Source organism: Phlebotomus papatasi, chromosome 1 (assembly GCF_024763615.1).
Source record: "Phlebotomus papatasi isolate M1 chromosome 1, Ppap_2.1, whole genome shotgun sequence".
Lineage (NCBI taxonomy): Eukaryota > Metazoa > Arthropoda > Insecta > Diptera > Psychodidae > Phlebotomus > Phlebotomus papatasi.
In genome coordinates, this window is record NC_077222.1 from 94575820 (window position 1) to 94599888 (window position 24069).

The 24069-nt window shown below is 34.6% G+C and overlaps 1 protein-coding gene across 6 annotated transcripts in view; it reads right to left on the reverse strand.

Annotated features, from left to right (window-relative positions):
- Positions 1-24069, reverse strand: part of LOC129809796 (klarsicht protein) — a 261812-nt gene that overhangs the window by 175951 nt on the left and 61792 nt on the right. For all 6 annotated transcript variants that reach the window (XM_055859892.1, XM_055859891.1, XM_055859886.1 and 3 more), the window contains one exon: positions 20611-20777. The gene's annotated coding sequence lies outside the window, so the exon portion shown is untranslated. The remainder of the gene's footprint in view (positions 1-20610; positions 20778-24069) is intronic.

Genomic DNA, 24069 nt, shown 5'->3' on the forward strand with positions numbered 1-24069 from the left:
TCAATAAGCGGATTTCAGCTGGAAGCTGGGAATCAGTGCTCCCGTGTTCTATAAATAATGTTCCGTTCTCGAAACGTCTCCCGGTCATCGAAGATCACAATATATAAAACCATAGTGAGGTCCATTGTCATTTACGGTTTAAAGGTAGTACCGATGACTTAAGCTGAAGAGCAATCGCTATTGATTTTCGAGAGACTAATACTGAGAGAAACAGTTAATAGAGAGTATCGTATCCGGAAAAACCATGAGCTGGAACTCCTTTATGAGGAGCCAGACATTATGGTCACCATAAAAGCACACCAAATCAGCAATCTGAGACACATCCAGCGAATTCCAGCTGAAAGGATGCATAAAAAGCTATTGAACGGTGAGCCTGAAGAAACAAGAATGAGAGGACACCTTAGAAAACGATGGAAGGAAGTAGTGGATAGTGTCCTTAAACAACTGGTGGTGCTGAGGTGCTGGGGGGAGATGGCGAAAAAGCGCCAGAACTATTGGAGGAGATTAATACGAGAGACTCGGTCTTTTAAAGGTGCATTGCAGGTACCTAAGTAAGGCCCTTGACACACTTAGAACTTAAGCCGAGAGACGGCTTAGTGGTAAATGATAGAAATGTGGTTTAACCATCCATTATTTCGAATATAATTACGCTAAGCCATCTCTCGGCTAATCCTCAAGTCTGTCAAGGCCCTAAAGTAAGTGCCTACATTTTGAGACGCGCTTTCTTCCAGAGTCAGCCTGGGAAGTTTTTATAAATTAGCTATTTTGAAATTCTGTTATTTCTTTTTTTATTTGTTCTATAAAAAAACAATGATCAAAAGAATCTTTGAGTTTGCCAAATGTTCCTATCATTTTGATTTTGCTATTTCCGATCCTAGATTTGTCCCAAGTTGCAAAAACCCCAAATGAAACTGTAACAAATTTCGGACAACTGTAATATATTAGACACTTATTACATTTCCCAAAATTCTGTAAGTCTTTAGTGTTTTTTTTTTTTCATTTTCAAAATGTTTTATAATATAAAAAAGCAGTGTAGATTCCACAAGCAAGATTCTGTGGAAAACAAACCTTAAAGGAGTACCAGAGAAAAACAAAAACATGTTAATGAACTGTGTGTCCGATATTGCAAACAAAGTAATGCCAATATTTCAATTAATTTTAAAATGGTTTATGAATTATTTTAGAGAGAACAAAGACAATGAATTACTGTACGGGGTCCTAAACAACCCTACTGTAAACGAAGTGACAAGAACTTTCAATTTTTATCAAAAATGTAAGGCTTCAAATTCAAAATATTGGTGCTTGCATGCAATCTGTCCGAAATTGGACACAGTTTCTCTATTGCTAAATCCAAAAAAAACTAGTTAAAATTGAAAAATATGAATCGCATTTTAAGCATTTTAGAATATTTTGATTAAATCAAGAATTATAGTTCCTTGAAACAAAGAAGATCATTATGTTAGATCCGTCAGGGAATCTGTAAGAGCGGAGTTTTGAATCCTTAGCGTTCCACGTAGTACCTATTCCCTACAACGATTCAACATGAACAAATTCTCAATACTAATCCTCTCTACGATACCCTTCCCGAAGGGGTAACTTACAGGCTAACGCTCTTATGAGAAATCGGTGCCGCTCCGAGAGACATCTATGATTTCAATTCAAATACAAACGGGGGCACTAACCGTTGGGGAGAAACTAATGTCATCAATTATAACTCTTTTTTTAACTTCAAAACTTTTTCCTTTGATCCAATAACATATTTTTCAGGATTTAAAAAATTCTATCTTTTCAGGAGCAGAAAAAAATTATTCTCTAAAGGTACAAAAAATACGAATTAATTGGATTTTTACTTTCCTAATCTATCAGACATAATTATTACAAATCTACTCTCTAAAAAACAAACAAGCTAACAAAACATGAATATGTTCGTTGTTCTTTGGTATGTTTTTAGAATGTATGGACAAAGAGACAAGCCCAAAGGAGAAGATGTACAGAAAATTAAGACGAAATGATATTTTAAAAAAAGAAGGGAATTCCAAATATTTTTACACACATACACCCAAACAAACTTACACTACAATCAACATTTCAAAATAGTCCAAAAGTGATCTAAAAAGTATTTCAAATGCACTCAGCAAAACATGCAGAGATTTTTCCATGGCAAAGTCGTGGTTAGAGATACGCTTTGGAGATCATCGATATGAATCTCTCACCCATTAATCTTGTAGAAATTCACCCTGAAGGCGTCACTTTGTTCCAACTTGACGGAAAACACAATTTTCGCATTGTACTTCCCCATTTGCTGCCGCCACCACAATTGATTTTGATCGAGAAATTGGTAGTAGGTTTCAATTGATAGTCGTGCCTCAAATTGATATTGTGATTCACTCTTTAGTTATCTTTTCCATATATATATTTTTATACATTCGCCTCTGACATAATTGAAGCAAGACAAAAAAAAGCAGCTGTTGCATGAGACCCAAACACGAAAAAGATCACCAATATATTTCTCAATCCCACCCAATATTTATTGGTGACACTTCTTTGTTTTCTCTCTCCCAGTGCAATTTTTCGCGATTGCATTTTATACCTAAACTATATATATATTATACATGTTATGTTGTGAAATTGAAGGCAAACGGAGACAACATTAATTACATCAGAAGTTTAATAACTTACACCACATTTCCGCACATATTGGTGTTTTTCATCTCAAAATCTTACTCTCAATTGAATGGTTAAAAGTTAATAAAAAAAAACCAGCAAGATACAGAACCAGCCCATACACTTTGGGAGAAATTTGAACGACATACAAGAAAACATCGACTTATCCAATTAGCTGTCCGTGTTACAATAGAAGTGAAAACTATTTACTAAACTCAAAAACGAGTCCAAAATCGCGATAATATGCAAGACATACAGAAGACACGAAAATAATTTTTCCTCGCGATCGTGATTATTGTCGCGAGCACTAAGAAATTTTGTGCCAGCAAAAAGTACCACAAAGTCTCCTCAATTGATCAACAAGTGGCTCACCAATGTTGGCAAATTCTCTCTGCAGTAGCTTATTATGTTGAATATACCCATTTCCAGTTAATCACACAGACACCATTCTCATTCTTTCACCACAGGAGGGTTGTACCCTCCAACACACCATTTTTCTTTCAAACACTTCCAAAGTTTTTTCCTATATGCGGCTATTTTCATTGCAGCACATTTCACTCTCTCACGTATGAAAGTGAATCTAAATTTCAATGTCTGAAAAGTTGCTGTGTGTCTTGTCTTGTGTACCATCTACTTAAAGTGTCCTAAAACAGTGTCACAAAAAGATGAACAACATCTATTTACATTCCACACTTTATAAAAATTTCAGAGGGCAAGTCATCGAAGAAAATTGGAAGATTTGTTCAAAATACAGAAAAGAAACTTTTAAAGTAATTGTAGTTGGAGCAAGTTTTAAAGCTTCGCACATACTTTGGCTTCGAACACTTCATATTTTTCCCATATTCTTTTAAGTCGTAAGTCACACATTTCCAGAAAAAAATGGCCTGATTCATAAAAGGTATTTGGGAAAAATTTGAAGTGTTCGAAGCTAGAGTATGCGCGAAGCTTAGAGGCCTTCCCATCTAAGGTACGATAGGATTATGAATCAATTTTAAATTGAAATTTTGAGAGTTCTTCACTGTTTCAAATGGACAAAGAGAAAAAAAAAGATCATAAAGATGTAAAAGCCTTATGCCGGCTTCAGACTGGAGGTTTATCCCAGTTCCCGAAGGTCTCAAAAATCTAAATAACAAGCAATTTTATTGATTTTTCAAAATCTAATGGATCTTTTGCCCTTAATATTTAATCCTAAACAAAAATTCTCTAAAAAATCATGCCTGATAAGGAATTAGAGGAGTTGAGCCAGATGGCTAAGGCTTAGGTTTGAAGCCCGTATTACACTCTAAAATTAGGATTAAGGGAATACCTCTTCGATAGGGAACAGGGAACCCCTAATGATACTTCTGTCAAAATATTGAAATTTATTTAATGTCATTAATAAAAAGGAAGTAGGATAGCGTTTTTCCCTATTTTTTACTTTTCGCAATTTCTATTCCTGGCCTGCGATCCCTATCTCTGGACCGCGATCCCTATCGGGATCGCGAGCACAGGACATCCAAGGGTGGAATGATAACTTTACGACACTATCGAATCTATAGTATCGATAAATCTAGATCTGTTGGATTAAGTGAATATCGACTTTTTACACATTGTTGGGCAATTCATTGTGTGATTCTTTATAAAAAAACGTAACTGTTAATAATAATCTATATTAGTTACAGGAAGTGCAACTATCGTTTAAATTTTTCAGTCAGTTACAGGAAGTTCAGTCAGTTAGTTACAAGAAGTGCAACTATCGTTTAAAAATCGACAGTCGATAGTATCGAAAATAAGTTATCATGTCACTCCAGGTTAGAATCCCACGCCTTTCGATCCTCCGCCACTTGATGAAGACGTTCGCTGTCGATCCTAATACAGGATGTTAAGATGAAGACAACCTAAAATAGCAACTGCCGTCCGATTTCCTAATCAATATTTTTTCGTATTCGGGAACGTGGTATAGTAATTTTTCGTATGGCTGTTTTTTTCATATGGCAACCTTGCAAGCCGTTGAGCGCTGTCAAAACTTCATGGAAACCCAAATTTTGACGTTTCTGGCATGCCAGAAAATGTCAATTCATCAATGTTTTCGTTTCATTTAGCAAGATTCAACGAACTTTTCTTGATTTTCGATTATCTTAAACTAAATCAGACCTGCTAAAAATTATCAAAAATAAAATCGACGACTCAGAATATAAAACGAGTAAGTCACGAATGGGCAACTTTACAGAAGAGCGGTTTCAAGCTGAGATTTAACATTCTAAGTACAGAATTTTTAAGATTTGACACCCCTATTACTTTAATAATGATTAACATTCCGGTATATTCCAGTGTCGAGGAGTTTCCGAAAAACGAAAAAACTAATTTTGCAAAAAATCGACTTATATTCTGACAAGTCGAAATAAGTAACCAAAAAAGTAAATGTGGAAGTACGTGAATACTTTCGAGGTGCAAAAATAACGCGACTCCTGCTTCAGTGTCGATTCATGAAGTCACTTATGGTGGATAAATTATTCTTATTTCAAGAAAAATTCGCGTGTTAAGAAGCTGTAGCTAAAGTCAAAGCCTTAATTCTTTTTTATTAAATCCATTAAAGTGCAGATTATATCACATTGGTGTTGTTTAGCCAGTGTTTTTGGAGGAATATACAAATTTTATTCCATCGTTAAACCAAAAATTAAATCTCCGAGATCGATGGTCTTATGTTTGAATTAAGCGTTAAATCACTCTTACAGTTAACCCTTTACAATGTTCAAACGCTTCGAATTATTTTTATACTTCGTTTTAACATTCAGCTATAATATTCTAAACGAAAATTTGCAAATCTACAAAAGCATTATCGACATGTAATTAAATATTTATGGGCCATTTAATTGAGAAATTTCTTCTGTGAAGTTTTCTTCTGACACTTGCATGTAAGATGTTTACTCAGTAATTTGACATTTTGAAACTGAGAAATTTTCTGAAGAATTTTGACAGTGCAAATAGCGACATCTGTGAAGTTTTCTTCTGACACTTGCATGCCAGTGAGATGTTTACTCAGTAATTTGACATTTTGAAACTGAGAAATCTTGTGAACAGTTTTGACAGTGCGAACACCGACATCTGTGAAGTTTTCTTGTGACACTTGCATGCCAGTGAGATGTTTACTCAGTAATTTGACATTTTAAAACTGAGAAATTTTATGAACAGTTTTGACAGTGCGAATAGCGACATCTGTGAAGTTTTCTTCTGACACTTGCATACCAGTGAGTTGTCAACTGCGCTAATTTCCATAAAAAAAAATTCATATCAGAGTGAAGAGGTTTTTAGATGAAATTCGAGATATTGTGAATCCTTGGAGGTGGTAAATATTGTACGTAGTGAGAAAAGGCCTCTGTGCGTGGGATACGATTAGGAGGAACAGTTACTTCCCGCGAGATAGCGCTGACAACTGTTCTCAATTTGTAATTATCAAGGTTTGTAGTAAAAAGTTAAGATGAATAATAAAGTATCGAAATTTTCTCAAGCTCTCATTTTTCAAATAAATATATTTCTTTATCTGAATATGCCATTGCACCTAAATAATTAAAATCTCATTTACATATTCATACTAAATTTCCCTCACTCGGTGCTCTAAAACATATTCAATGGCAATCTTCACCTTGAATGAACAAAAATTGTCACGCGAAGAGAATAATATAAAAAAATATCCACAGAAAAATAAGGAAAAAAAAAGTTACAGCTGCAAGAAAAATTGAATTGCTAATTTTAATTTAACTTTTCAAAGAGTAGAATACATCTGTAGACTGCTATAAATTGTTTTACATCGGAGTTATTAAGAAGATTATTCAGCGCAAGATTAAGTTAATCTTGAAAACAATAAATTGAAAAAAAGTGGAAAAGAAACCCACTGGAATTTCCAGAATGAGAAATTATCCAATGTTTAATTGATTTGTATTCTATATTATCTTGTCGACAGTATCTGTTGGTCATGAAATAATTTATTTCAGCACAGATTAATAGCCATGTCCTTCTTTGAAATATGATGACAATTTTCTTCATGATTTTGCAGTTAATTCTTATCTTATCCTAGGAATGTAACACAATTAATATGTAGTCTTGAATTACATAAATTCTAATCCAATGACATTCACCTTCATCTAAAATTCTAAACTAACAAAAAGGTAAATTGACGAGCCCCTTAAAAACAATTTTCTGCAGAATTGAGTGTTCAAATATCTACAAAAATACTGTATTTAATTGTCTGTTCCTCAGCCATATGGACAAACATATTGCCTGGAGGAGAAAGAGACATTGAACAACAAAGTGTTTATACCTTTGGATGTTCTTATGCCCAAAAAAAGAAACATATCCCACAAATGAGGTGTTGAAGTCTCCTTAGTAAAGAGCAACAAAATCACTTTCATCACTTAATTTGTGTATGCGTGTCTCATTTAGCAAAAATAGCAAAGAAAACATGTCTCATTATGCACTTTGAATTTCCAATAAAATTAAATAATCCGTGTGATTGGACATTTTCTTTCAATAGTACGTTTTTTTTTGTATTTCACTTATACCCAGTACACTGCACAACTTCCTTGATGACTTCTTCCTCCTCATTTGGCACTTTTTCCATCTTTGTCTCACTGTTCATTGGTTTTTCCTTGGCTTCTTTATAATGTTGCACCTCACAGTGAAGACAAACAAGAGACGTTTTAGCATAAATTTTGGACCCTGAAGAGATGGCTGTTAGTGATATATTGATTACGTTGGATGACTTTTGTTGCTTAAATGAAAGTTCAGGCAACTTTTCTTCTCCCTATTAATGCATACATTTCATAGCTATCATCATGCAGACAATTTGTGGGTAGAAAATGGTGTGACGAACACCTCATTGACTTGTGCATTTGGCCAGGAATAAAAAAAACAGTCACACAGGGTATTAGTAGAAAAATCTCTTTTGTAAGCATATAATATATCATATTTTGTGTTAATTTACTTTGGATAATGGAATTTTTCTCATAAAATGCAATTTGATTTGATTTTACTGATAAGACCCACTCCATATATAGTGGACTCTTAAATTCCTCAATGCAATCTTCGCATAAAATAGGCAACAGATGCTCCGTAAGAGCATTAAAAAGAAAAATCCACATACACTAAAAGTCTTAAAGTATCGTGTGAATGTCAAAAGAGATAAAAAATGTGGAAAGAATTGAAATTTGTAATTCAATATCACCATTAAAAAATAATATTTCTTTTTTTTTCACCAATTAATCATCGTCATATTTCCACCCATTTCTTCTCCAGCGGACATCACACTATCTAAATGAGGCCCATTGCTACTCTTTTTTTTCTTAACACAAGCCATGCTTATTATTGCTCGGAGTCTACCGGGAAAGCAATATAAATAATAACTCAATCTTTCGGTGTTTCTTTCGGTATCTTTCAAAATTTCCGCCCTGTTCCCAGGGAGACATATTTTTAAATAATTTTGAAAATCTAACACCTGGCGAACACGTCAAAATATTTCTACGGCCGTTAGCAGATCTAAATGCTAAACGGTTAAAGAAAGAAACTTGGGAGTTCAGAGACGGTAACCCTCTCCCTAACGTCAATCGATTCCCCCAAACCTTGTTTTATAGGCTGTTTCGGTGATTTTCGTCAATAAACACTTATTACCTTGAAACACTCTTTCTTATAGTTTTCAAGGTGAACGATTAAACAGTTTTAGAATACGAATTGGTCAAGCGATTAGAACAAGCTGGATTCATTAGAAAGGCCTTGGGATTCCCCAAAAGTTCGAACTTCTTCCTGTCAGTTAGGAGAAACCGTAGCAGAATTAGATAGTTGGACATATTGACCAACCTGCTATATTCATTGAGAGTAAACACCCACCTTTTCCTGTTCATTGAAACATCTATCAGTTTCCCCTACATCTAGTAACGATTTTTAAGTCAAACAGCCCCAAAAAGAACTAATTTGCCAATTGATTTTTCAAAATTTTCAACTGTTCAAAATGTTTTCAAATGTGAAATTTAAATGCCAATAATTACACATTTAGAAAAGCTGTTATACATAGAAGGGAACAGCCCGTATATTTGAGACGCGGTGAATCATTTTGTGATTATTTAAATAAATGCGACAAAAACACTAATTGAGTTATTTTAATAAAGTTTATACTAGTAAGTATGGAGTCTAAATAGGAGACGGGTAATGCAACACATAGCCTCTTCCCCTAAATTCTTATGTTCACGAACCTAAGGCTAACGAACAAGGGATCTGGCCTTCTAGAGAGGGCTGGGCGAGGGGCTAACAATCCCTGCTTGTCAAAGCAAGATTGTTACGAAAACTCGCAAGGAGCCTCCGATAGGACGGACTTTTCGACAGCGACCTATGCAACGTTTCCGGAGCGAGCTGACGGAGAGACATCAGGACTAGGGAGGTTAGTGCAAGGCCCGGTATCTTAAAGGGATCTAATAAAAGATTATTATGAGAAGACATGGAAATCATATTAAAAAACGAGTTCATGCTACAATATACACCGGAACCGATTGAAGTAAATTGAATCTTTTTTTTTAGGAGCCGCTACTCTATTTACAGATTATTAACGTGTTTAAGAGGGCTCCTCAGGGGCCGGCTAACACTGCCGAAGCTGCGGTTGAATTGACTGGTGTACCTTGGCCACTTACACCACAGTGTTTCAGGCTTAGATCGCCGCCATACCACTGGCCACTCAAAGATTGTTGAAGGCCAGCATTCAGGAAAGGAAACTACAAAAATTTTCGGACAGTAGAGCTGTGATTCTCTCCATATATGATTGGAGATCGCGATCTATCCTTATCGCGGAATGCTAGCAAGTATTAGAATCGGCTTTGCTGCAATGCGAGGTTGATCTATATTGAATACCTGGGCAACAAGAAATTGAAGGCAAGAAAGAAGCAAACCGCCTTGCGGTTGCGGAAGCAGGGGATAACTTCGTTGTATCTGAACCAGTAGGTGGATTATCCTCACAAATGCGGAAGTCAATTAATTAATGTTGTGATCAAGGCTCATCAAGCGGAATTGACAGAGACAAACACGTATCGCGTGTACAAACTGTTTATGATCGACATTAACAGGGAGCGAACGGATAATGCTGTGGATGCTGTGTATGGCAGCTGCTGGAGAACTGCCAACCTTCTAATCGGACACTACCATATAAAAACATCTGAATAGGATAGGCATTTCAGTGCAAGGTAATATACATAGAGGATGCAATGAATCTGAGCAGACGGTAACTGGCCCAGCTTATATATGAAGCGGATGCTGCTTGGTAAAGCAGTACTGCCTCAGGATGAGTTATCAGGCTTAAAACCGGCCTGTTTGATGAAATTTGCCCGGAGAACTGGCTGGCTTGACACGCCCTGCCCTTAATGAGGGTCGTCTAAGGGATGCATAATGGTCCCAAAAAAAGGTACCTATCTGAATCAGACTTGGTTCGATCGATGAAACCGGAGCATAGAGCTCCGTGTTATACACCTTAAGGAGTGGATAAAAGGTTATCTCAAGGCCCAGGATAACAATTATTATTCATTAAACCATTCGCAAAGATTTTCACATGTTTGCAAAAATAATGGATTTATTGACAGATTTGACAAATTCAAAATTCGGTCGCTTGAGAACAATTAGGAACAGTTGGGAACTTTACTATTGGAAACTTAAAATCTTGCACAATTTTTTTATGTAATAAGGCACTTGATTTTTTAGATTAAAAATAATTAACTTAGAACGATGAATGTTCTTAAAAAATCAAATTCGTTTGAAAGGCATCGGATTTTTTTTTGTTATAGGCGGAAGTGGTGTACCTTTGAATTTGGGAAGCTTTAAAATTGGGCTTTTTCTCCTACTTTTAAATGAAATTGAACTTTAGCGTTATATATTTAGATCAACATGCCCATTATAATACGTAAACATTATAATAAGCATCAATTCCTTTTAAAAATAGGAAAAAGAATCCCAATTTCAAAGGTACTCCTAATCAAAGGTGTCCTACTTCCTCCTACCCTTCAGAGAGCTCAATTTTCAGTAGCTTGTCAGCTCAATTTTCAGAGCATGTCATCAAACTCCCAAGTTCGAGTATTCCACAAAGTGTACCTCACTTGTCCATTCAATTTTTTTGTCTACCTCATACTTTTTATTGCTCTTCTTTTTGGGCATGTGTCTTGCATTTTTCACTCTCCTTCCTAAGCTTCAAGCTCATCAAATAACAACACACGCACCTAATAGACCCCCACTGAAATATTTTATATAATCTTATTTAATGAACTTCTTTTGGGCCAACACAACTATAAGCAACAATCTTATAGTTAAACCCATATGTAATTGACTACGTTAAATTGAAGATCAAACATTCTTACAATTTTCTACTTACAAGCCACACAACAAGCTGGCAATAAAAGAAAATGTTAAATAGGCGATTTAGTTGGACAAACTACAAGCATTTTTTTTTTCTTCAACTTAACAGTCCATATAAAGAGAATTAAACACTCCCTTTGAAGGTATTTTATGTGACTTTTGTACCCATGTGCTTTCTTCCCAAAAATACACCAAACTTAATTGTCTACTTCCGCAAATCATTAATCAGCAGCAAAATAGTTCCATGAATTAGCACATATTCACAATTTAAATAAAATTAATATCCCTCCTAATTTTCCCATCAAATGTCTTTCACGCACTTTATTTTTAGCGTACCCACTGTCGGTGTTTGGAAATCAGAGACAAAACGACACATCATTAAGTATGTTCAAAATGAGAAAATTGCTATGCTAACATTTACCAGTTCAAAAATTGACATATAAAATGCTATAAACAAATTTTGCTTTCTACTGAACTTTTCTGTGATAACGTCTTCACAATTGACGCATCTTTTTTTGTATTAATTTCTTTTGTGTGCAAATAAGGAGGTAACCAACAATCAATAAATCCATCAACTTTTGTCAGAACTATGCTCTCTTCCTTCCAGTCTTTCTTTTTTATTTTTTCCTTTCAGCGCTCCAATTGGTAATCTTTAAAGACATCCATTTTCGGACACAAGAGATATAACGAAGCAATAAAGGAGAATAATAAGCCACTAAAGATCTTTTCGAAGTAAACAAATAACAATTATAGGGATTCCTCAAAAGGTAGATAATTGTACTGCTGGAGACCCTCATACACTGGATATATACTTTCTAGATCTGAAATCACTTTTCTTTTACCAATGTTGATCATTAATCAAGTGAAAAGAAATGAGAATTTCATTGTGGCCACACAAATCAACACGCACGAAGAATGATCGTGAAATCTTTGAAGAGTTTCTTACAATGTTGATGTGAGGATTGAAGGCAAAAACGGCCTATAGCAATCATTTTCTTTATATGCACCTTACACGTCGGAAGTGCTTAATCTCTCAATGTGAATGTCCATCCATCTTGGGTGATTATCAATTAACAGAAAATTCTGCACAGTATTCCGCACATTTTGCCTTATTTTATGTTTTATTTTTTTTTATAAATAAGTAGCATGGCATATCTCTCGTCATGCTTCTAAACGGCCAAACAATTTTAAAGTCTCTTTCCTTGTAAACTTCAGTCTCTCCCTCACAATAAAACTGTTTACCACAAAGCACATTCCATTTTCAACACTTCTTTCACACCTTTCATTGCAATTTCTCACTCTTTTTGCGCCAAAATGCCATTTTGTTCTAACAATTCACTGCGAAAAATCAGGTAATTGATATCTATTATAAGCCCTATTGAAAGTGTTACTATTCTTTCCTCCAAGCTTACACAAACAAAAAATTACAAATCTCAATTTAGAAACAATTTACACCGGTTCAGAATTTGAACACATACCTTAGCAACTTCATCCTAAGCACCAGCTGAACGTTACACCGGGCTTCCTATCTAATACTTAGCCAAATGGCTTAACTGCTCTCAATTCTATCAATCAATTTTTTTTTTAAATAATTTAGAACTGGAATATTAAGGGCAGGTGACCTATATTAGCCCTATTAGATTTTGAGGCAATAAAATTATTTTCTATTTAGGATTTTGAGACTTTCAGGAACTGGGTTAAACCTCTAGTCTGAAGACCGTTTTACTTTCCCGCTATTTCGTTTATTTGAAACCTAAAGAACAAACGGTAAGAGATATAAACTTAGGTACATTAGCGATGCGGGATGGATACTTTAATTTCACAAGAATGGATTACGATACTATACGAATATGTTTTATATATTTTCCATAACATGAATAGATTATCTAAAAGTAATAATGACACGTGAGTTGTGTAGCAAATTTTCAGATGGTTTATTTTTTTAATGAAGTACACGTGCATTGCAATGGAAATATCATCATTAAAACAAAATAAAATAAGTATGAGAAGCTGCGTAAGTGCTAAGTCCCATTTGAAGTCTATAATAAATTAATTTGGCTATGAATGAAGTTACTAGTAGACAAATCTACTGGTTCAAATAAAAAAAGGCTGATCCTCGAGAATAATTAGTCTGTTAAAGTCATGGGTTAGAGGTCATTTGCCTAAATTTCTATTGCCTAATCCTATACAGCTAAGTATTACAAGGAAGGATCAACAAAAGGAGCCTGAGTCTTTGAAAGGTGTACCGCTAAGATCCGTAAGGCTATCTAGCACATTTGACATTCTTGATACAACAATAAACTTGGAATATTCTTCGATTAGGTAATTTCGCGTCATGAAAAAGTGTACAGAATTGTTAATTTTTAGTTCTCAAATTAGTTCTCAACTGTTCCTCATTGCTCATCACAGTGCAATCCGCAAAATTTATGTTAAATTATACACCATATTTGATAAACATCCATTATTTATAACAATGGTTGATAGATTTAACAAATTCTAAATTCGGTCGTTTAAACTAGAGGGATGCAATTAGTAACGGTTGAGAACTTAACTTAAAATCTTATACTGTACAATTTTGAGAATATGGAATTTGATTTTTTGAGACAAAAGCTCAACTAACTTAAAACGATAAAGTACGCTGACAAGATCGAAACAACATACGTGGAAATAGGATAGACTATAGGACTCAATTGAGGAAATACAGAAATTAGTTCGAAACTGTTAATTCCTTTATTTAACTTGGGTCAACCGTCTCAGATGGTATAACAACAGCTACAAAGAAGTTCGCAGACGGCTGCCAAAATCTATTTCAAGATTGGTTAAACTGTTACTGTACGAAACCGTTCTGAACGCGGATTGTTAACAACCAGAATTACAGACTCAGTCTTATAGAAGAAATAGATTCTACGTCAAACTTTAGTACACGTATATGAAGAAGGGTAAATCGAGACCATTCTAGAAATTCTACCGTGGTGAAGAAATCTCATTTGGTGCCTCAAAATTGAGAATTTGTTCTTGTAAATTGCTTTACTACGTCACTGTGAAAGTGTATTTTTTCGATAAAGTAAACCTACATTCGAACGGAGCCATAAGGCTCTAGTCTGAAGCCCGTATTACTATCCTACTGTAAAGTAAATACGCTTTAATAGGCTTTGGTGAATTTGTCATTTAACTTGCATGAATAAGGGCAACTCTGTCTAAAGGCTCTATTTAAGTTTAAACTCTACGCTTCAACTGAAACTAGGCCAATCCAGAATCCGATGATACGATGACGTTGATCAAAATGCTAACTCATTAAGAGTATCGAGAAGGATGACAAGGCAAGATCATTATGCTCATAAACGATAAGTAAGGTTGAATCCGTTTATCAAATGTTTTTTATTTATTTTGTCAAATCTAATATTCACTCATAAGCACAAAAAATAAATAAGGCAACGACAAAAACAATAAGAAAGACTAAGATCGTAAACTTCCGTACTCAATGCTAAGTACTCTTTACATGATTCCGCAAAATTCCACTGGTTGTCCTTTAAAGAAACAAAGCTAAAGGACTTTTGGAACAGATTAGAGAAACAGCAATACTGTGCAAATACTGCAAACTGTCAAGACTTTCTATTTCAGTCTATTTCAGTTCTATTTTAAAATTTACAAAATTACAGAGTAGAATCCAAATTTATATACCATAAATACGGGTGACATTGCACTCCTGATTTTCGTAAGCTTTTCTTTAATTCTAGCTCTTAAGGATGGTCTGCATCGATTCGATCTATTGCATACCGTTTTCAAAGAATTAAAGATAAGCCTGGGAAAAACAGTCGTCAATGTCACCTACGGAATGCAAAAGAAAAAAGGAGTCTGACAATATACTGCGTCCGCCGCCATCTATAGGGATGGTGATCAGCCTCCAAAACCTAACAACTGAAATGCTTTCTTTCAGACTGTATAGTCTCTAGTCGTATATAACGATCTTTTTTTACTTTTCTGCAGAACGATAACTCGCAAAAACAATTTAAGCTCTATTGCAGATAATCTGAAATGTGATCAAGGAAGGTATAACACGGCCAACTAGGTTCGTAGCGTCACAACAAACACTAAACTTAATAACTTCAAATTAAAATATAGAAAACTGTAGCAACGTAAGTGGTAAATGCATTTACGTATTCAAAGTCATCATGCAGTGTAAGACTTCAGGTATTCTGCGAAGTGTTACACCATCGCTACTCCTGCACGGTGCACTCTTTTATCGATCATTTACGCAAATTTACCATTCCAACATAACCTTAACCTTAGACCCATTTAGCAAATTACAAATGTTTTATAAACTAATTTGCATAACTTGAAAAGATCTGTTAATTACAAAATTGACAGTTAGTATGACTTGTGTATCTTGAAATAAATAGATTGTATACCTATAAAATCTAAAAGAAAAACACAGCGGCACCATAAATTACTGGTATATCTAAAACTCGTCATATTCCCAATCAAAGAAATTATTTTCGCTGCAAGTTTGCTCTTTGGAAATTAAAATTCCCAGACATTTGTATATATATAAAAGATATATCGCGAGAAGAGCAAAAACCAGTCTACAAGATTACCAATGAGAAATGAAGAAATTTGATCTGATGGAAATTGTAGGAGATTGCAATGTTGTGCATGGTTTTTGTCACGATATGCCATTGTTCAAAGCAGATGAAATTAATTGTAAAAATGGTCTATAAGACTCGTTTGTGTCGTGAAACACGACATTGGTCATTTGGTGAGGGTGAAGAAAAAAAATATCAATCACTTGTTCATCCAACAAATCAGCTAAAAATTGACGTTGTTGAGATCCCTACAAAACAATTTTATACGTAAACAATAAAGACAGGGCTCCCCATGAGTGAGCTTTTCCTACTTTAACTTGAGAATGAGAATCGTTGGAATTTTTTTTTTTAATGTTACTTCAGCTTGATCTTTCTTTTACCGTGATCATCGCTTTTGGCGATCAGGTGCCACAGTCGAGCAGCCAACCAGCCAGTCAGGCAGTCTCTCTTGGGTCTTTTGAGTTATACTACCACGAGGGAAAAGAGTGAGCTCATATCGATCGCAATCTTATGTTATTGCATATTATGCTGTTTTTCCTCTACAAAAGACCACTCTTCTTCCCTGGCAAATGATGCACATTGACTTTGTGGCAGACAATGAACTCACAACTTGGTGGTTCTACCAGGTTTTCCTCATCTTCTACCCCCCTCTCAGTCATCTTTACCACGCATCTTCTTTGGCCAAAGAGATTCTCTTTTCTCTCTCTTTCTTCTTATTTTCTTTCACTTTGCGCAAAACACAACAACCCGGAGCAAATATTGTACATTTTTGCGCGACAATAACTCATCCGCATCAATTTGATGATCCAGAAATAATGATTTTTTTCTCTCTTCTGTTTCAACCACTCCCCTCCTCACCTCCCAATCCTCCAAATGTACCTTTTGTGTCTACGTCCTATAGCCGCCAACCCCACCGAAACTTCCACGATTATTTAACAATCAAAGCGATAAATTCGTTTTCCGGATTGAGACAGAGACCAATAGATGTGAACATAAGGTAATTTGAGTGAGAGACCAAAAACCAAAAGAAGCAATTAACATTTCAATTTCATAAATTTTTTTCTCTCGCTCTCACTTCAATTTCAATTAAAGTTCAGAATAAGAAATCAACACGATCTTTTTTTTTAAAAAACTCTTTCTCTCTCATGATTGTGAAAATTAAATTAATCGTCAGAGACCTTCATATATATTTGACCGGTAACAACTTCCACAAATTAATTTTATGCTCTAGACCGACTCCTTTTTCTTTCTTTTCGTTTCGCAGAAATGCCTCCTCGAGCACTTTTGTACATTGTAAAAATATAATCATCAACAATTTGCATAGATGGAATATAACATGGTTACAGTAAAAGTGCAAAATTGATAACAATCGTGTAAATTAGATACGAATTAGTAACTAACAATAATTACAAGAAATACCCGCCATATCGATTGATCGACAAATGCGAAGACTCTGCCAAACAACAAAAAAAAACCGCATTCACCTCCGCGATACAAGCAAATTGGATACTTTTTTTTAGGAGAGGTCTAATACAGAGTTCATCATCATAAATGGATTTTTAAAAGAGTTGTGTCAGAGAGCATCTCACATCATCTTCACGTACCACAATAATTTTCTCATAGATCACCAAAGAGACTTTGTTGCCTTTTAGAGATTGTACCCTCACACGAATCATCAATCGAATGGATCTTCACACTCTCTATGGGGTTTTTCTCAGTCCATCACATTGGATCTGTTAAACCTGCGGTTGAAGACTTTGATCATGAAACTACACCGCTTAAACCTCTAATGATCACGTAATGCACTGCCAACAAATTAGACGAGTGATTAATATGGAAAATGTCACTGCTACTCCAACGGAAACAATTCAAATAAAAGTAAAAGCGTTGCAATCATTTGGGTATCGATCGAGTGATAGGGCCAAATTTGAAGATGATCATAATCATTTAAATTTAGAGTTTCCGTTTTAGGGCATCGACTTCCTTATGGGAATTTTTGAAGATTTTCAAATAAGATTTTGACATATCCAAAAATTGTAAAGATCAATAAAACAAAGATCCACCATCATATTCGTGCCATTATTTATGTACAATTCATCAGCAAAAAAATGTTTAGTAATTGTAATTTCACAATTCAATGGCCATATTAACATCAATGGTATTAAATTAAGACTGCAGTAGATTGAGAGAAATCTTGAAAAACCGTCAGTAAAAATTAAATTTACTCAGTGTGCAAATTAAAATTGAAATAATAAACTGTAAATAACTAAAAACAGTGATATTTTCTTTGCAGAGCGAAAATGAAGAATTAATGAATCATTTTTTTGCATTTCCGACTTAATTTATTTGCATAAGGCCCACCAAGCATCCAGAACCTAATATCAATCATTGCATCCATTCATCCTATTATCATCCTCATAGGTTTGTAAAGATCATATAGGACCCAGCCAGAAAACATTCACTATCATTCATTGTGATCTATTTCCGTTCACACAGGTTTGTCTCATGACCAAACCAAAAAAAAAGGATTACAAAAGCGTAAAAATTATAAAACAAAGAATAAAAAAATGAGACACTCAGAAAAAACGCAAACTCTTAATTTACTATTTTAAAAAAAAGTAGTATTTAAAAAAAATGTATATCACAGGAGAACAACTCTAGCTACAGGTGTACTTTGAGTGGAACTATCTTACTACACCCAAAAAACTAGGATGGTAAAATTTTCCACCCTCTATACAGTTGTCTCCCGATTGATTGAAGAGTGTTTGGTGCTGTGTCTCTGAGATATTTGTATGAGCACCCTGGAACCCTCCCGCAAAGTTTGTAGGATCCCCCAAATAACGAAACTCAGTGATCTTTGACATCACTCGACCACTGAGGCAGACACGGAGCGTGTCGAAAGCTCTGGAGAAGAGTGAGTTTTTGATCTTTTGGGTTGAAGACTCCACAGCTTGTGTTGCCGTGTCCGGACGGAGCTTCTCTCCGAAAATTTCCACCTCTATACAAAATTTTAATAAGCGTATAGAGGGCCATGCTTTATACGATCCCAAGGATCCCAACCAAGCTTGGTAATGACTAAATCTTTCCTATGCTTCTCAATAAATACGACTGATTTTATTGCACCTATATTTTAAAATCAAAAAAGTGTACGGTTTTTAAATTACATTGCGGAATTACATTTATTCAGAAACATAGTATCAGATTGTACGAAGCATGGGCACTTTCGCCTTATAAAAAGTCACCCAGCAAACGAGATATTAGATCAGTCAAAATTTGTCGAATTTATGTTTGTCTTCAGAATTTCCAATCCCATGGATGGTAAAATGTATTAGCTAGATGGTAAATTATACTATCCTCCTTTAGTTGTTACCTCAACCTTGTCCTAGATTCTAATAGCCGATTTTAGTAACCGGATAGTAAATTTTTACTAGCCAGATTTTATAAAATGAACAATCTTGGAAAAAAAAAATTCTATTTGTATTAATTTTTGACCATTGTGTAGGGCTTGGATCACCAGCAATGAAATAGTTCCATGTTTGACAAGCCGCGACGGTGGCGGACTCCCAAATGTTTAGAGAGCGCTAGCTACCACGGAGAACTATTACATCATCCGCGAGAACTATTGCATAATCCGAGTTTAATTTCTGTCACGTAGTAAAGATTTAAATTGAAGCAAACTCTATCCGAAATATGTTTGTTCACTGAAAAAAATCCGAAAAAGTTAAAATAACATTCCGGAAATGTTAATTTTACCCTGCGGTATTGATCCAAAATCAGTGTAAATATTACCCTTTTTAGGTGTATGAGGGTTTAAAGTTACTCTTTTTCATGTTAATTTTACCCTTAAAAAGGTGTAAAATTAACATTAAAAATTTTTGATATATTTTTACACCTAAAAAGTGTTAAAGTTCTGAGGAAAAAAAGTTAATTGCACCCTCTTTTTTCTCAGTGTTGTACCATTTTCAAACAGGGCACTTTCGTTGCTAGGTTCTCTTCGTGGTTAATATCATTTGGATTGCAAGTCTTGGTGTGTCAAAATCTGCTTCAAAAATTGAAGCAGATAATTAAATTTTGATAAGTTTTTCGATAAATTTTATAGACTTGGATAGTATTGTCAGTCCAAATATCCTTTGTATAATTTTACTACCTGTAAAATAAATTCCATTTTCTAATATCCGGCTAGTAAAATGTCCTATTCGGTTACTAAAATTTACTATCCGGTCAGTAAACTCTGCTATCCAGATATTAGAACCTATGAAAGGCTTGAGGTTAAACCTTATCAAAGAGAGAGCAATACACAGTATACATAAATTTTGGGTTAGAGAAATCGTCGGTTGCGTCTACCTCTGTCGTATCTGCATTTCTTTTGTGTCAGCATTTCACGCAAGAGGGGACGTCTGTATTGTAGCTTGCACCGAATGTAGATACAAAACAAATGCAGATACGACAAAGATAGACGCAACCGACGAAATGTCATCACATCTCTATATGTTTAACTGTTTCTATTTGTCTATCCTGAAACTAAAGACTAAACGGCGATCGATATTGACCTTATATCTTCAATAACCTTCCCATAAATCAACATCACTTTCCAAAAATGTTTTTTTACACACTTCCTGCTCTTCTCCAATTTTGATAAACCATATTTCAAGAATATACCGAAAAATATTCCTGCCTTTTGGAAATGGTCAAGTAAAATATTTCATTTGAAAATTTTACTGGGAATTACAACTTATTTAACTTTTTATTCAAAAAATTAAAGTCTATTTTCCTACAATACTCAATAAAATTGATACGTAATCAAGTTAAGCAATTTAAAATCCATAAAATTTTAACTATGTATCATATCGTTGTTGGGTAGTTGCAGTATTGCAACCCGCCCTTATTTCAGTAATTAGCTAAATATCTTTTCCACACTTGCCTCTTTAAAATCCCAAAAGAAATTGTATCGATGATGACTGCACAAGTTATCTAAGCGACATAGAAATGCTTTTACTAATCTTACCTTTAGTCTTTGAAATTATTCTTTTCGTTTTTGCTGCCAAAGACACGTAGATCGATGCAATTGAAACACCCACAGTGTCCAATAGGGCTGCGGTCGAGGAAAAAGTCTTTAATCCGACGACACGACAGTCGTGCTTCAAAGCCCTGGGATGATCATCATGACCAAATCTGGAATTGAAAGATAGACATGGAGAAGAGTTATTGAGATTGCCTCATTGATCATATTCTCCAAGACAAATTACATAATTAAATAGTTGTGTGGCAAAACTTGAGAAAAATGTATAAATGGAGATTAATTGACTTGATGATTCTCACTGGTCTTTTGCATTCCATCGTCAACATCAACTTTTTAGCCCACAATATCCCATGATGGTATTATAAGAGTAATTTCTTACCACAAGTGGAATTTGTGTATCTGACATTATTCTCATCTTATAAGCCATATGTCTTTTTCTTCTATCATTTTCTGGAAATAACCACGACAAAGAGTTTGAAATACCACAAAATTAATCAAGCCCGAGTGTGCACATGAACTCTGTCATTCTAAAGATTGCAAATTTTTTAATGCATTCAAATTAATTTATTATATGCACTGATCTCTTAGTATGTCTCATGAAATGTTAGTCTCTCTCTATAGTGTATGGAATGTGTAAAATTGCGTGTTGACTTCTAGCAAAGAAATTTATTACTCTGTGACATACAAATGACTCTCTTAAATGGTCAATTATGAAATTTCATATACAACAACATGAAAATATTTGCGTTACTTGGTACATATTCTTGTTGCACCTTATATTGAGAGCAAGATTCAAGCTTATTGATTTCAATTGACTCACTCTTAATCTTTTTTGTCTCAAAATTGCCATCCTACTCGCTCCTTTTGGTCTCTTTAAATTCTTCATAGTCAAAATGTTCTGTTTAACAAATGGCGCCAATTAGTTACAAACCAAATAAATCAGACGGTAATTTACATTCACCACCACTCTTCACAAATGCGAGTTGTGTGCGTTTTTTTTTATTCTCATACACACCTTTGTGCATAATGCTCGATATTTTGCATGATATTACAAATGTCGAGCAACGACAGCTCTCTCGAGGTAATCACCCATGGGAATCATTTAAGGAAATCCACATAATTGACATGATGTATTTGAAAATCAAATACAACTTTTACATAATAATTATTTGTAAAGTATTATTGCACAATATAATCTCACAAAGACTTCATAATACAAAAGTACAAGAGGCTTTCAAAGGGTCCAAAATATTTTTTTTAAATTCTTTTTCCCCAGGAGACGCCAAAGGTTGAGGATTAATTTGGTATGGTGATTTATTGCACTTTTGCAATGGAACTGGCATGCTTTTTTTTATTTTCTATTGATTAAAACATTTGTATGAACCACCAGTAAAAAGTCTATATTCACCAGAATTTATACATAATTGCATGTCTCTTCTTATTTGAGAATACATTTACTTCAATTCATTTAGTTACCAAATTAAAAAATTAGAAATATTTAAACAGTTTAGAAAAAGTAAATTTAACTGATGGTCAGCAACATATTAAATTCGACTTATTTTTTTTATCAGGAAAATTTCATGAAATCGTAATTCACACTCCTTTGTATATCAAAGGTATATTGCATATCACCAATTACTCTGAAAAAAAAGTTTTGTTAAACGAACATTTGGATTTGGTTCAAATTTTGCCAAAAGGATGTTATTTACCAATTTGACAAAACTTTTTCTCGCATTTTATATGGGAAAACACGCTTTTGACAAACTTTTAACAAAACCCAGTTGGCCGCCGATTTGACAAAACTTTTCCATATTCTGTATAGAAGAACATCCTTTTGACAAACTTGTCTTGTTAATTTGACAAAACTTTTTTTTTCTGAGTACATAGGCCTTTGTCGTATCTGCCTTTCTCTTGTGTCAACATTTGATGCAATAGACGGCGTTTGTATCATCGCGACGATTCAAATGTATCGTATACATGCAGATATGACAAGAATTGATTCAACCGACGATATGTATATCCCACTACAGTGCCCGCTTTGTATTCCGGATGATTGGGAGACAAAATGACAGATGTCCTTCTGTCAAAATGACAGAAGGTTTTTTTTTGTACAAATAGAATAATAGTTTTAATGAAGCTTAAAAAGACATAATTAGAGAATTCTATGCTATTATACTTCATTTATTAAACAAAAACATCACAGGATAATTCATTTTCATTGCTGAACACACATGCATTCATAACTTCAAAATTATTTTAAATGTAATCGTCGATAACTCATCCGGATTACGCCGATCCGGATTAGAGAGCGGGCACTATATTTCGCACTCTTCTTCTTCTTTTGAACATCACAAAAAATTCAATTTAGTTCAATTCAATTTGAGTGCCAAAAAATAAGATAGGCATATAGGGAACCTGTGCAAAATTTCGACCACTTTGTATGTAACTTCGGTCAAACAAATAAGATTACAATTATAGATCTAATTTTCGGTAGATTACTGACGGCAATTCATATACGAAGGTCAAGGAGATGAACTCCCTCCGGATGCGTCAGGGGGTGCAATCCTTTCAGGACAGGAAAACACAAAATTCTTTGCCAAAGCTTTCGACGCTTCAACGCGTCTTCCTCAGTGGCTAAAAAGGCGGGAAATTTTATTTAGACAATGTTCTTACATTTCTTTGTCTTATAACTCACTCAAATCTGTGATTTGTCTCTGAAATTTTGTCCGCACAGTCTGTCTACTACTCCAAATGAGGATTTACTAAACATTAAAAATATATACATAACATAAATAACAATAATGTGCACGACTTTCTACAATTACTCTAATTTTTCACTATAATTACCAGGGAAAATTGGGAATTCGTCGCGGGAATTCCCAATTTTCCCTGGTAATTATAGTGAAAAATTAGAGTAATTGTAGAAAGTCGTGCACATTATTGTTATTTATGTTATGTATATATTTTTAATGTTTAGTAAATCCTCATTTGGAGTAGTAGACAGACTGTGCGGACAAAATTTCAGAGACAAATCACAGATTTGAGTGAGTTATAAGACAAAGAAATGTAAGAACATTGTCTAAATAAAATTTCCCGCCTTTTTAGCCACTGAGGAAGACGCGTTGAAGCGTCGAAAGCTTTGGCAAAGAATTTTGTGTTTTCCTGTCCTGAAAGGATTGCACCCCCTGACGCATCCGGAGGGAGTTCATCTCCTTGACCTTCGTATATAGATCTAATCTTCGAATAATCCCTTGATATGTGTATTTCGACTCCTTACCATGTAAGGAGTCATATTTTGGTAGAACTTGGAAAATCTAAAGTTATGAGTTCTTTTTGACGTCATTCTGCTTGTCCGTCTGTCTGTACTTGAAAACTTCGGGGAGCCCCCCTCCCCCTAAATAAGTCCATCCAAAGATCGTTAACATGCCCTTTATTTTCCTCCAA